This window comes from Halichoerus grypus, chromosome X, assembly GCF_964656455.1.
Source record: "Halichoerus grypus chromosome X, mHalGry1.hap1.1, whole genome shotgun sequence".
Classification (NCBI taxonomy): Eukaryota; Metazoa; Chordata; class Mammalia; order Carnivora; family Phocidae; genus Halichoerus; species Halichoerus grypus.
The window spans coordinates 16,718,848-16,733,372 of NC_135727.1; the positions used below are offsets into that span (position 1 = coordinate 16,718,848).

General features: G+C 43.0%; 1 protein-coding gene and 1 non-coding gene across 6 annotated transcripts in view; one reads left to right on the top strand and one right to left on the bottom strand.

The window, feature by feature from the left end:
• Positions 1-14,525, bottom strand: part of ZNF75D (zinc finger protein 75D) — a 51,816-nt gene that overhangs the window by 13,991 nt on the left and 23,300 nt on the right. The window lies entirely within an intron of this gene.
• Positions 13,114-13,220, top strand: LOC118550671 (U6 spliceosomal RNA). The gene has a single exon (XR_004924691.1). It is a non-coding gene; the product is annotated as a U6 spliceosomal RNA (small nuclear RNA).

The following is a 14,525-nucleotide window of genomic DNA, read 5'->3' on the forward strand; positions in this document are numbered from 1 at the left end:
AATTATGAGAAATAATTGAACAGTCAGAATACAGAATGATCTCACTTATATTTGTAATCTTAAAAAAGCCAGGGGCGCCTGGGTGGCTCAGTCGTTAAGCGTCTGCCTTCGGCTCAGGTCATGATCCCAGGGTCCTGGGATCGAGCCCCACATCGGGCTCCCTGCTCGGCGGGAAGCCTGCTTCTCCCTCTCCCACTCCCCCTGCTTGTGTTCCCTCTCTTGCTGTGTCTCTCTCTGTCAAATAAATAAATAAAATCTTAAAAAAAAATAAACTGTTTGAAAAAAAATTTTTTTAATTTAAAAACTGCCAAACGCATACAAACAATGGTATTGGGGGGGCGGGGTTGCAGGAAATAGGAAGATACTGGTCAACAGGGACAAAATTCCCGTTACAAGATTAATTATAACTTTAATAATTCAAATAATTATAATTTTATAGCTCATATAATTTTATAAATTTTATATTATATAGCTTTATATAACTGTATAACTTGAAATAATTATAATTAATTATACCTGAGTTCTGACTATTTCATGTACAGGAGGTTGTCTCTAGGTAACAATACCGCATTATACGAACTTGAAAACTGCTGAGAGAGTAAATCTTAAATATTCTCACCACGGGCGCCTGGGTGGCTCAGTTGGTTAAGCGACTGCCTTCGGCTCAGGTCATGATCCTGGAGTCCCTGGATCGAGTCCCGCATCGGGCTCCCTGCTCGGCGGGGAGTCTGCTTCTCCCTCTGACCCTCCCCCTCTCATGTGCTTGCTCTCTCTCATTCTCTCTCTCTCAAATAAATAAATAAAAAATCTTAAAAAAAAAAAAAAATATTCTCACCACAAAGAATAAGGTAACTATGTGAGGTGACAGAGGTAGCTAATACTATTGTGATAATCATTTCGAAATACGTGCTTGTATCAAATCACGTTGTACACTTTAAACGTATATAATGTTGTATGTCCATTACAGCTCAATAAAGCTGGGAAAAAGAAAGAGGGAAGGGAGGGGAGAGAAAGGGAGAGAGAGAGAAAAAAGTGAATCTTCTGGCGGGGGTCAGAGTCTTACATTTCTGTTTCACAAAAACTTAGCCACAAGTGAGAGGCTTCCGTTAAGGACTGAACCTGGGGGCAACCATGCATGCCCCCCGGAAAAGAACGGCTGGACTGTCTTCAGCAGCCCCAACAAGAGAAACCCTGTTCCTGCTTCTGCCTCTCCTCCCGCCTCCCCCTCCTGTGGGGGACAGGAGCTCCTGTCCCCACCCCAAGCTCTGGATGTACATTTCTGGTCATTCCATTTACTTTTGGTCCTGAAGCCTACCAGGCTCTGTGTGGTTTCCACACCCTTTTTCCTCTGTCTGGGATTCCCCACTGGCCCATGGGGATAGTTATCTCACTTTTAGCTGGGGATAGATCTTTTTTACTTCTTTGTAAAATATAACTCCCATCTGCAACGGCACAGATGGAACTGGGGGGATTATGCTAAGTGAAAGAAGTCAATCAGAGAAAGACAATTATCATATGATCTCACTCATATGTGGAATTTAAGAAACAAAACAGGATCATAGGGGAAGAGAGGAAAAAATAAAACCACACGAAATCAGAGAGGGAGACACACCATTAGAGACTGTTAACTCTAGGAAACAAACTGAGGGTTGCTGGAGGGGAGGACGGTGGAGGGATGGGGTAACTGGGTGATGGGCATTAAGGAGGGCACGTGATGGAATGAGCACTGGGTGTTATGTAAGACTGATGAATCACTGACCTTTACCTCTGAAACCAATAATACATTATATGTTAATTACTTGAATTTAAATTAAGAAAATAAACAATTCTGCATTAAAAAAAAATAAGATGTAACTCCTGTATCATTGCCGTGGACTTTAGGGAGATGGGAGGATTTTTCCTCATTGAAACATGACCATCCTGATATGAATTGACCTTTTCTTCCCTCACGTAACATATCAGAAATCAGGATTTGTATTATGATCGATGACATTTTAGGGAAAATGTGATATAGAATTCTACAGTTTGTTAATATTTGGTTTACACTATTCTATGTATAAATAATTGGCCAGATTTGTAACATTTATCTATAATCCCTTTCAGTTTCGTCTGTTTCAAAGGCAGAGAAAAGCAGAATTCTTTAGCAAAGGACTGATCTGATGATATAAAGGTTGGATTGGTATGTATGTGTGTATATATACATGTATTACAAGGGATTATCTTACAAGATGATGGAGGCTGAGAAGTCCCAACACCTGCAGTCAGCAAGCTGGAGACCCAAGAGAACCAATGACTAAGTTCCAGTCCACAGGAAAGAGAAGACGGATTGTCCTGGCTCAGGGAGTCAGGAAGAAGTTCCCTCTTACTTGGTCTTTGTTCTACTTTGGTCTTCAACTGCTTAGATGAGGCCCACCCACATTGGGGAGGGCAATGTGCTTTACACAGTCTACCAATTCAAATGTTCCTCTCAACCAAAACTGCCCTCACAGACACATCCCAAGGCATGTGTGACGAAATGTCTGCGCACCCTGTTGCCCAGGCACGCCGACGCCTAAAATTTACCATCACACCTTCCTGAACTGCGGTCCTTGCGAAGTGAGTGGTGCTCTTTTCTGTCTTCCTAAAGGATGGGCCAGTTTTAGGAATTGTGAAGAGACAGGCATCAAACAGAAAGTTTCCCTGCCTTGTCCCTCCTAATGAGATGTGCGAACAAGGGAAGGGTGACTGTGTGTGCGCGCGCTCGTGTGTGTGCGCGATCCTGTGTGTACACACGCACGCGCCCTTGCACACGCGGCCTCTGGCACTGCCCGCAGTGCTCTCAGCCTCCTGTGGGGAGGCAGGGCCGGCCTCAGGCACCGGAACCAGGTTGCACTTCCAGCGCCACCAATCCTGCCCTCGGGCCACTTAGCATTTCCCGAGTCCTAGGCTTCCCCAGACAAGGCTCAGCAGTCCTGGCATTCTCTTTTCTTTGAGTGCCTTAAATATGGAAATGCCATTGCAACCTGCAAAATCACACCAGGAAAATAAAATACCAGCCGGCCCTGCCGAATCATCGCTCCTTTAGAGAAGGCGCTAACTCACCTCCGTGTTGCTTTGCCCAAGTCCATCCGTAGCCGTGACTGGGTGATGGCGGTCCCTGTCCCTTCCTCACCAGCACTGTCGCGGGACCCCACTGAGTCCTGAGGAGATGAACTAGCATCCTCCCAAGTTGGACACGTTTGCACAGTTGGCAATTCACAATTAGTTAAATTAGATGTTTGTAATTCTTTAGTGGGTTTTTTTTCTTCTCCATTGCACAATACAGTGTAAGTTCTGTGCGCCTTGCTTGCCCTGTAATGGAGTGTCCGGTACCCATGGTAGGTGCTCAACAGATACTCGGTTTGCACAGACTGAGCCTTTCCGAACACAGATGGATGTCCCACGGAATGTTGATTTCCCACGAGGAGAGCTTTCTCCACAAAATTAATCCACACGAGGTCAAATGATGAGACAAAAAATAACTATTGAATATCATTGCTATCAGTCTGCACATTCCTCTCCCCTTTTTCTGGTTCCCTGTGCTTCTCAGTAAGAAGGAAAACCACAGAGTCTGAACTCCCTTTCTTAACCTTGGCACATTTGGAAAGTGGGTGAGAAGGCAAACTCCATGACCTGATAATGAGAATGGTGGGAATGATAACCTCGGATATTTGTAAACTGATTCGTAATTAAAGTGTGATTTCATAGCCATAAACGCGATCCTAGAAGCCATCCAGGAAAGTGAGTAGAGCGCGTATGATTACTTAGCTCAGAAAGGCAGAAACCCAGGCTCGTTGGAGTAACGTGACTTGCTCCAGGTCTTGCAGGTCAACAGGAAACATGGACACCCAGTTCTCTGACCTTTGACCCTTATTCTAGCACCCTTTCCATCTGGCCGCACCACATCTTAGCACTTCACAGTGGAAGAAGTGAACACAAGTGCTTCCTAAGAAAACCATGCGTATTCATGTGCCAGGGCTACCAGAACAAAGTGCCACAGACCAGGGCGGGGGGCTTACACCACAGAAAGGGACTATGCGATTCATGATGTCAGAGCTACGTACCGAGTTAACACTGGTCTGGCTTCCTAGAGCTCCTAAGCTCGGCCCGCAGGTCTGTATTGTCCTTATTTGTGTCAGACAGACATATAGAGGCCGTGACTTTCTTGCATCGGGACTCTTGATGGCTGACTCCCCTTTAGCTGTCCCTGCCTCTAATTTGGACCCAGGGGAAGGAGGGGCAAGAAGCTGACCCACCCCCTACTGGCTACATGGAGAACATGAAAAGAGTTGGAGAGTAAGAGGAAAAATATGAAAATAGGGCTCTGAGGAGATGAAAAGGAGGAGACCAAGGTATGTGACAAAAAAAGAAAACATTCACAGCCTCATTACAAATCGTTGAGAGCTTGCTTGGAAAAACATGGAGGTGTGTGTTTATTTACCCGGCAAACATTCAATGAGCACCTTCTGTGAGCCAGGCATTGGCTGTGGACCAATGAATCAAATATGATCCTTGCCATCACAACAGACTGAGAGGTCCCACCAAATGAATAATCAATGGAATTCAGTTTCTTTTTTTTTTTTTTCAAACATTTTATTTATTTATTTGAGAGAGAGAGCATGAGAGGGGGGAGGGTCAGAGGGAGAAGCAGACTCCCTGCCGAGCAGGGAGCCCAATGCGGGACTCGATCCAGGGACTCCAGGATCATGACCTGAGCCGAAGGCAGTCGCTTAACCAACTGAGCCACCCAGGCGCCCGGAATTCAGTTTCTTAAGTACATCAGTAGTATTGCCACGTATGAATCATCCATCTTCAATTAGGTAGCAACAAGCAGAAAGTTTCATAAAATTAAATCAAAATAGTACTAGCCCCCACGAACAATTTTGAAAGGAAAGAAGGCACAATTGGTTGTTTGGGTTTAATGGTGGGGGGCCTGACGAGTGCTGGTGTTTAGCTCTTTAAAGCATTTTCTGGCTTTCTCCTATAAGTCAGGTCCTGGGCTAAGTATTGAAGATGAAAACACCAAATAGAACACATTTACTCATTATAAAAGAGCACACGGGGGCGCCTGGGTGGCTCAGTCAGTTAAGCTTCTGACTCTTAATTTCGGCTCAAGTCGTATCTCAGCGTCAGGGGATCAAGCCCCACCTCAGGCTCTGCACTGGGCATGGAGCCAGCTTAAGATTCTCTCTCTCCGGGGTGCTTGGAAGGCTCAGTCGGTTGAGTGTTCAGCTCTTAGTTTTGGCTCCAATCAGGACTCAGGGTCTGGGATCAAGCTCCCGTACTCAGCAGGGAGTCTGCTTCCCCTCCCCCTCTCCCTCTGCTCCTCCCCCAAGCTCTCTCTCACATACATACTCTCTCTAAAATAAATCAATCTTGGGGTGCCTGGGTGGCTCAGACGTTAAGCGTCTGCCTTCAGCTCAGGTCATGATCCCAGGGTCCTGGGATCGAGCCCCGCATCAGGCTCCCTGCTCAGCGGGAAGCCTGCTTCTCCCTCTTCCACTCCCCCTGCCTGTGTTCCCTCTCTCGCTGTATCTATCTCTGTCAAATGAATAAATAAAATCTTTAAAAAAAATAAAAAATAAAAAATAAAATAAAATAAAATAAATAAATCTTAAAAAAAAAAAGATTCTCTCTCTCCCTCTCCCTCTGCCCCTCCGCTGTTCTCTTTCTCCAAAAAAAAAAAAAAAAGAGAGAGAGAGAGAGAGAGAGAGAGCGAGAGCGAGAGAGCACAGTAAAATGAGGCAGGCATGCACACTAGCAAACATACCTTATAAAATGTGTTGTTCAAGAGTGGACCACAGAATGCTATTGGAGCACAAAGGACATTTTTAAAGCAAACTTGGAAGAAGGAAAGGGTTTCCCAAAAGACATGATGACCCTTCAAGTAAGTTTCAGAGGGTGGTGGAAAGGAGTTAACTAGGTTTTATAAAAGGCAGTGAAAGACGAGTGGAGACATTTAGAAAAAAAGAACAGTTCTTGGACAAGGCATAGATATGCAAAATAGTATGTCCAGAAGTTTGTTAGATAGACATTAGATACACTTGTGGCTAAGTGGACAAAGATGAGGCTAGAGAATTAGGCAGAGGCCAGATCAGGAAGTATCTTGTGTCCTAAACTAAGGCATTTGAACTTCATGCTGAAAGCACTGGAGATCTCTTAAAGAATTTTCAACAAAGACTGTTTTCATAACTGCACCCTGTTCTACTCTGAAAAGAGTGTACAGGATGGGCTGGCAGGGGCCAGAGCAGAGGTAAGGAAGTCAGGAGGCTAGAGTAGGCACACACTCTTTGTTCATCATGGTCACCAAAATACCAACTCTCTCCCATCCTAATACCCTTCTCAGCCCACATGACTCAGGTGGGGCTCATATGCTTTCTTCCAACCTCAGAAGTGGACAAATGACCGGAGGCCTGACCAATCAAAATACCTCTTTATCATCTTCACCCCTGCTCACTCTTTAGCCACAGTGACTGGGTTGGGGTTGGGCATGTAGCCCAACCCAAATGATAAAATGGCTTTTGCTGAAGCCATCAAGAAAGATGCTTAGCTCTTTTTTGTAAGGGTTAACCGAAAGGCTTATGGAGGCTGAGGGCTGCCAGTGGCCATCTTCCTACGATGGAGAGCTGCACAGGGTGGGGAACAGAGTCCTGGCAACACGGTATGAACCTGTGCATCCAGGAAAGCCTGAAAAAAATTCTACTCTTCTGACTTCTCAGTTACACAAGCCAGTAAATTCTTCCTCCTCTTTTTCTTTCTTTTTTTGCTTAAGTTAGTGGGAGTCCAACTTCTTGGACTGAAAACCCAGAGTTCTTTTTTTTTTTTTTTTTTTAAAGATTTTTATTTATTTATTTGACAGAGAGACACACAGCGAAAGAGGGAACACAAGCAGGGGGAGAGGGAGAGGGAGAAGCAGACTCCCCGCTGAGCAGGGAGCCCGATGCGGGGCTTGATCCCAGGATCCTGGGATCGTGACCTGAGCCGAAGGCAGACGCTTAACGACTGAGCCACCCAGGTGCCCCAAAAACCCAGAGTTCTGATGTATACAAGGTCCATCACAGTAATCCAGACCAAAAATAGAATTAAAATAGGGCCAAAGCAGGGGACGCCTGGGTGGTTCAGCCAGTTAAGCATCTGCCTTAGGCTCAGGTCATGATCTTGGGGTCCTGGGATCGAGCCCCACATTGGGCTCTCTGCTCACTGGGGAGTCTGCTTCTCCCTCTCACTCTCCCTCTGTGCTCTCTCGCTCTCTCTCTCTCTCAAATAAATAATAAAAATCTTAATAAATAAGTAAATAAATAAAATAGGGCCAAAGCGGGATGAAGAGGGAAAAGAGACACAAGAAAAAAAATAAGGAGGCACAATTTATAGGATCTGGTGGTTGATTACATAGTGAGTGAGGAGAGGTAAGAGTCTTTGATGACGTCATGCTCTTTGGCTTGGAACGCTGTGTGGACAGTGGTGATGTCCAATGAGAAAGCGAGTATAGGTGGCAAAACAGGTCTCAGAGGAAAAACAGCAAGTTCACTTTTGGGTATGTTTACGCAGATAAGGGTCAGAGACTTAGGGAAAGAGTCCAGACTTGGGTTCTAGCTTTAGGAGTGGTACATAGAGCTATCACTGTGGACATGTTCAGCCAGGGCAAATAAAGTGAGTGGAAAGATCACTTTCCAGTGAAAAGAGAGTGTCAAGGACAAAGCCCAAGTGGATGACTGTTCCATCACAGCGAGCAGAGAAAAAGGAGCCACAAAGGAGCCTGAGGAGAAGACACTGGGGAGGCTGTGTGAAAACCAGAGCGTGGGCATCAAGAAGTCTGGCAGTAATTGAAGAGTGAGAGTTTTAAGAAGTTCTGAAGTTCTATTCAGTAGACTCAGTGTAATAAAAAACAAGTGAGGGGCGCCTGGGTGGCTCAGTCGGTTAAGCGTCTGCCTTCAGCTCAGGTCATGATCCCAGGGTCCTGAGTTCGAGTCCCGCATCGGGCTCCTTGCTCAGCAGGGAGCCTGCTTCTCCCTCTGCCTGCCGCTCCCCCTGCTTGTGCTCAGCCTCTCTCTCTCTCTTTCTGACAAATAAATAAATAAAATCTTAAAAAAAAAAAGATTATAGAACACTTGACTTCCCCCCCACCCCGCATCATACCACCACAGTAACAGGGTCTAGAAGAATAGCAGTGGATTATTGGACTCTTATACCACAGTGAGAAGGGCTGCAAGGCCCAGCTTCTTATTTAAGGAGGATTTTTGAGAGATGGCCAAAGACAACAGGAGAGAGACAAACAAGGATGCTGGAGGAAATCGCAGCCTTGGCACGTACAGCTAGACAGCTAGAACAAGCACTGAACGAAGCCCGAATCTCCTAGGCAGATCAACATAAAACCTCACACCACAGGCCTATTTCCTTAGCTCCTATTATCCAGTATGTCGCTCTGGCTTTCAATAAAAAAAAGTAGAGCATATGCTACAAGGCAATAATATACAGAGTCTGAAGAAACAAAGCAAACCTCAGATCAACATTCAGATAGGACATGGATTTTAGAATCATCAAACAGAATTTTAAATAACTGTGACTAATAATGTTAAGGGGCGGGGCACCTGGGTGGCTCAGTCGTTAAGCGTCTGCCTTCGGCTCAGGTCATGATCCCAGGGTCCTGGGATCGAGTCCCACGTCGGGCTCCCTGCTCCGCGGGAAGCCTGCTTCTCCCTCTCCCACTCCCCCTGCTTGTGTTCCCTCTCTCACTGTGTCTCTCTCTGTCAAATAAATAAATAAAATCTTTTTTAAAAAAATAATGTGAAGGGGCATAGTGGAAAAAAGAATGGGCGATGGGCAGGAACAGAGAGGGAGAATACCCTTAGAGTGACATCAGCAAAGATAGTAGAGTAGGGAATCTGAAGGGCCTGCCCCTTCACAGAAACACCAAAAAATGGGCAAAAACTGGTCAGAATTAGTCAGACTCTAGGAAATAAAGATTTATAGCAACCAATAAATGTTAAATAAACACAGAAGACTTAGGAGAGCTTTGTGAGCCTTACCTCACCTGCCTCCCCTCCACGCCAACAGTCTTGAAGACAAGAGCTGACCTTCCTCACATAGGGAGCTTGTTCTGGAGGGAGCAGAGGAGACCTTGTTCCCAAGGAACTGTATTTGTCTACTTTTAGCTGTCTGGGGCTTCCCTGAGGACCGACGCAAGGGGCTTGCCTTTTCTCACCTAACTTCGAACTCTCATGGTGAGAGTGGCTAGATAAAGGCAAAGAGAAAGAGAACCTTGAGAGCAGCAAGAAAGAAGGGGCTCATTAGGTCAAAGGAAGCCTCAAAACGGTTCAGTCAGTTTCTCATAAGAAACCACAGAGGCCGTGGGGCACCTGGGTGGCTCGGTTGGTTAAGCGTCTGCCTTCGGCTCAGGTCATGATGCTGGGGTCCTGGGATCGAGCCCCGCGTCGGGCTCCCTGCTCAGTCTGCTTCTCCCTCTCCCTCTCCCCACGCTCAGCCTACTGCTCCCCCTATTTGTGCTCTCTATCCAATAAATAAATAAAATCTTAAAAAAAAAAAAGAAAGAAACCACAGAGTCTAAAAGGTGGTGGGGGCGCCTGGGTGGCTCAGTTGGTTAAGCGACTGCCTTCAGCTCAGGTCATGATCCTGGAGTCCTGGGATCGAGTCCCACATCGGGCTCCCTGCTCAGCGGGGAGTCTGCTTCTCCCTCTCACCCTCCACCCTCTCACCCTCCTCCCTCTCATGCTCTCTGTCTCTCATTCTCTCTCTCAAATAAATAAAATCTTTAAAAAAAATAAAAATAAAAAAAAATAAAAGGTGGTGGGATTGCCTATTTAAAGCGCTGGCAGAAAAAAAGAAAAAAAAACCTGTCAATGTCAACCAAGAATTTGATATCTGGCAAATCTATGTTTCCAAATGGGAAGAGAAATTAAGACATCCCCAGATAGACAAAAGCTGGGAGAATCTGTTGCTAGTAGACCTGCCTTACAGGAAATGCTACAGTTAGTCTCGCCGGCTACAAGGAAAGGATCCTAAGCATTAAATGGAAGTCATACAAAGAAATAAAGAACAGTAGTAAAGTAACAATACAAGTAACTATAAAGCTACTTGTAACATACTTCTGGTTTGTAATGTCTCTATTTCCCCCATATGACTTAAAATGCAAATGCATAAAACAATACTTATAAATCTACGTTAATGGAAATAATATATAGAAATGTAATTTGTCACAGTAACTACAAAAGTGGGGGGAGAGCTGTATAGGAGCAAAGTTTCTGTATACTACTGAGGCTATGTTGGTATTCATTCTAACTGGATCGTTCAAGTTTAAAATGTTCATTGTAGTCCCAGGGTAAATGCTTAGAAAATAACCTTAAAAATGAGAAAGCAATCAAAATGGTACCTGCAAAAAATCAATTATAAACAAGAGAAGGCAGTATTGGAGCAATTGAGGAACAAAAAGATATAAGATATATAGGGAACCATGATAAAAAGGCAGAAGGCCTTCCTTATCAGTACTGACTTTGTTTTTTTTTTTTTTTCAGTACTGACTTTAAATGTAAATGTATTAAACTCTCCAAAGGCAGACATTAGTAGAATGGGCTTAAAAAACAAACCATGATCGGGGCGCCTGGGTGGCTCAGCCGGTTAAGCTGCTGCCTTCAGCTCAGGTCATGATCCCTGGGTCCTGGGATCGAGCCCCACGTCCGGCTCCCTGCTCAGTGGAGAGCCTGCTTCTCCCTCTCTCTCTGCCTGCCTCTCTGCCTACTTGTGCTTTCTCTCTGTGTCAAATAAATAAATAAAATCTTAAACAAACCATGATCCTTCCATAGTCTGTCTACAAGACTCTCATTTTAGACACAAAGACATAAATAGGTTTAAAGTGAAAGGATGGGGGCACCTGGGTGGCTCAGTCGTTAAGCGTCTGCCTTCGGCTCAGGTCATGATCCCAGGGTCCTGGGATCGAGCCCCACATCGGGCTCCCTGCTCTGCTGGAGGCCTGCTTCTCCCTCTCCCACTCCCCCTGCTTGTGTTCCCTCTCTCGCTGTGTCTCTCTCTGTCAAATAAATAAATAAATAAAATCTTAAAAAAAAAAAATAATAAAGTGAAAGGATGGAAAAGAGTGAGAGTTTTAAGAAGTTCTGAATCAGAGAGACCTGAGGTGGCTATGCTAATATTAGACAAAATAGACTTTATTCAAAACATGTCACAAGAGGCAAATAATGACATTACATATTGATAAAAGAGTCAATTTATCAAGAATTAAATATAACGATTATAGGCATATGCACACCTTACAAGAGAGTCCCAAAATATATGAAGCAATATTTGACAAACTCAAAGGGAGAAATAGTTTTACAACATCAAAAATTTCACTTCTCACTTTCAGTAATGGATAGAACACCCAGACAAATCAATGAGGAAACTGAGGACTTGAACAACACTGTAAGTCAACTTGACGTAACAGACATATATTCCACCCTCAATAAGTAGAACATACATTTTCGTGTGCACATGGACTAGTCTCAGGATAGACTATATGTTAGGTCCCAAGTCTGTAGCACACTTTTTATTAGTTTTTTTGTTGTTAAGTTGTAGGAGTTCCTTATATATTTTGGATGTTAACCCCTTATCAGATATATGGTTCACAAATATTTTCTCTCATACCATAGGTTGCCTTTTAACTCTGTTGTTTCCCTTGCTGTGCAGAAACTTTTTAGTTTGATATAGTCCCACTTGTCTATTTTGGCTTTTGTGGCCTGTGCTTTTAGTGTAATATTTATGAAATCATTGCCGAGACCAATGTTATGAAGCTTTCTCAATATATTTTCTTCTAGGAGTTTTATTTTTAAGTCTTAAGTCCATTTTGAGTTGATTGTTGTGTAAGGTGTAAGATAAGGGTCTAATTTAATTATTTTGCATGTGGATATCCAGTTTTGCCAATACCACTTGTTGAAGAGACTATTACTTCCCCATAGTGAATTCATGGCACCCTCATCAAAAATCAGTTGACCATATATACATGGATTTATTTCCAGGCTTTCTATTCTGTTCCACTGGTCTATGTGTCTACTTTTATATCTGTACCATACCATTTTGATTACTGTAGCTTTGTAATATATTTTGAAATAAGGAAGAATTATGCCTCCAACTTTGTCCTTTTTTCTCAAGATTGACTTCGCTATTCATTGCCTTTTGTGGTCCCATATGAATTTCAGGATTGGTTTCTTCTATTTTTTAAAAAGCCAGTGGGATTTTGATAGGATTGCACTGAATCTATAGATCGCTTTGGGAAATATGGACATTTGAACAATATTAAGTCTTCTGATCTATGAACATGGGGTGTCTTTCCATTTGTTTGGATTTTTAATTTCTTTCATCAGTGTTTTGTAGAAAATGGGCTAAGAACTTGAACAGACATTTCTCCGAAGAAGACATACAAATGGAACAACAGATATATGAAAAAATGCTCAAAATTACTAATCATCAGAGAAATGTAAATCAAAACCATAATGAGATAACCACGTCACACCTGTCAGGATGGCTTTTAAAAAAAAAAGACAATGAGGGTTGGCAAAGATGTAAAGAAATCGGAACCCTTGTATACTGTTGGTGGGAATGCAAAATAGTGCAGTCGTTATGGAAAACAGTATGGAGGTTTCTCAAAAAATTAAAAATAGAATTACCATATGATCTAATAATCCCATTTCTGAGTATTTATCCACAATTACTGAAGTCAGGGTCTCGAAGAGGTACTAGCACTCCCATGTACACAGAAGCACTATTCACAACAGCCAAGATGTGGAAACAACCTAAATGTCCATTGACAGATGAATAAAGAAAATGTGGTATAGGGGTGCCTGGGTGGCTCAGTTGGTTAAGTGACTGCCTTCGGCTCAGGTCATGATCCTGGAGTCCCGGGATCGAGTCCCGCATCCGGCTCCCGGCTCGGCGGGGAGTCTGCTTCTCCCTCTGACCCTCCCCCCTCTCATGTTCTCTCTCTCATTCTCTCTCTCTCAAATAAATAAATAAAATCTTTAAAAAAAAAAAAGAAAAAAGAAAATGTGGTATATACATGCAATGGAGTATTATTCAGCATTAAAAAGAAGGATGCTCATTTCAGCAGTACATGTACAAAAACTGGCCCTTCACAGAGAAGATGAGCATGGCCCCTGCACAAGGATGGCATGCAAATTTGTGAACTGTTCCATATTTTTTGAAGAAACGCCACACAAAAAAGGAAATCCTGCAAAATGCGACAATATGGATGAACCTTGAGGATATTCTGCTAAATAAGGCAGTCACAGAAAGACAAATATATGAGGTATCTAAAATAGTAAATTCATAGAGTCAGAGTGGAATGGTGGTTGGCTGAGGCTGGGGGACAGGGGGAAACGGGGAGTATGCTAATCAATGAGCATAAAGTTTCAGTTAAGCAAGATGAGTAAGTTCTAGAGATCCACTGTACAACATTGTACATATATTCAACAACATTGTATTATACACTTCACAATTCACAATTTTTAAGAGGGTAGATCTCATATTCAGCATTTTACAAAAATTAAATTTAACTTAATTTGGGGCACCTGGGTGGCTCAGTCGTTAAACATCTGCCTTCGGCTCAGGTCATGATCCCAGGGTCCTGGGATGGAGCCCCACATTTGGGCTCCCCACTCAGCAGGAAGCCTGCTTCTCCCTCTCCCTCTGTCTGCCGCTCCCCTTACTTGTGCTCTCTCTCTCTCTCTGTCAAATAAATAAATAAAATCTTTAAATAAATAAATTTAACTTAATTTAAAAGCTCCCCCAAAAAAGTCCCAATAAATTTTAACTGACTGAAATCACACAAAATATCTTCTCTGACCACAACAGAATGGAGCTGTAAGTCAAAACCAGAAGGAAAACTGGAAAATTAACAAATATGTGGAAATTAAACAACACACTCTTAAGAAGAGTCAAAGAAGAAACCAGAAAGGAAATGAAATGTATGAAATTAAATCACAACATAACGAAACTTACGAGATGTAGCAAAGGTGGTGCTCAGAAAGAACTTGAGAGGTGTAAATATATACATTAAAAAAGAAGAAATATCTCAAATCAGTAACCTGACATTACACTTTAAGAAACCAAAAAAAAAAAAAAAAAAAAGATCTAACTAAATACAAAGCTAGTAGAATGAAAGAAATAATAAAGATTAGAGTGGAGATAACGGAAAGAGAGAACAGAAAAATACTACAGTGAATCAACAAAACAAAAAGGTAGCTCTTTGAAAAGACCAACAAAGTTGACAAACATTTAGCCAAAGTAAGAAAAAAAGGGGAAAGACTCAAATCACTAAAATCAGAAATGAAAGTGGCGACCTTACATAAATATAAAGGATTATAAGCAAATACTAAGAATAACTGAACACCAACAAATTAGGTAACCCAGATAAAATGGACAACACTGTACTGGAAGTTCTAGCCAGAGCAATCAGATAAATGAAGAAACCAAAAAAATCCTCAAATCGGAATGGAAAACTGTAA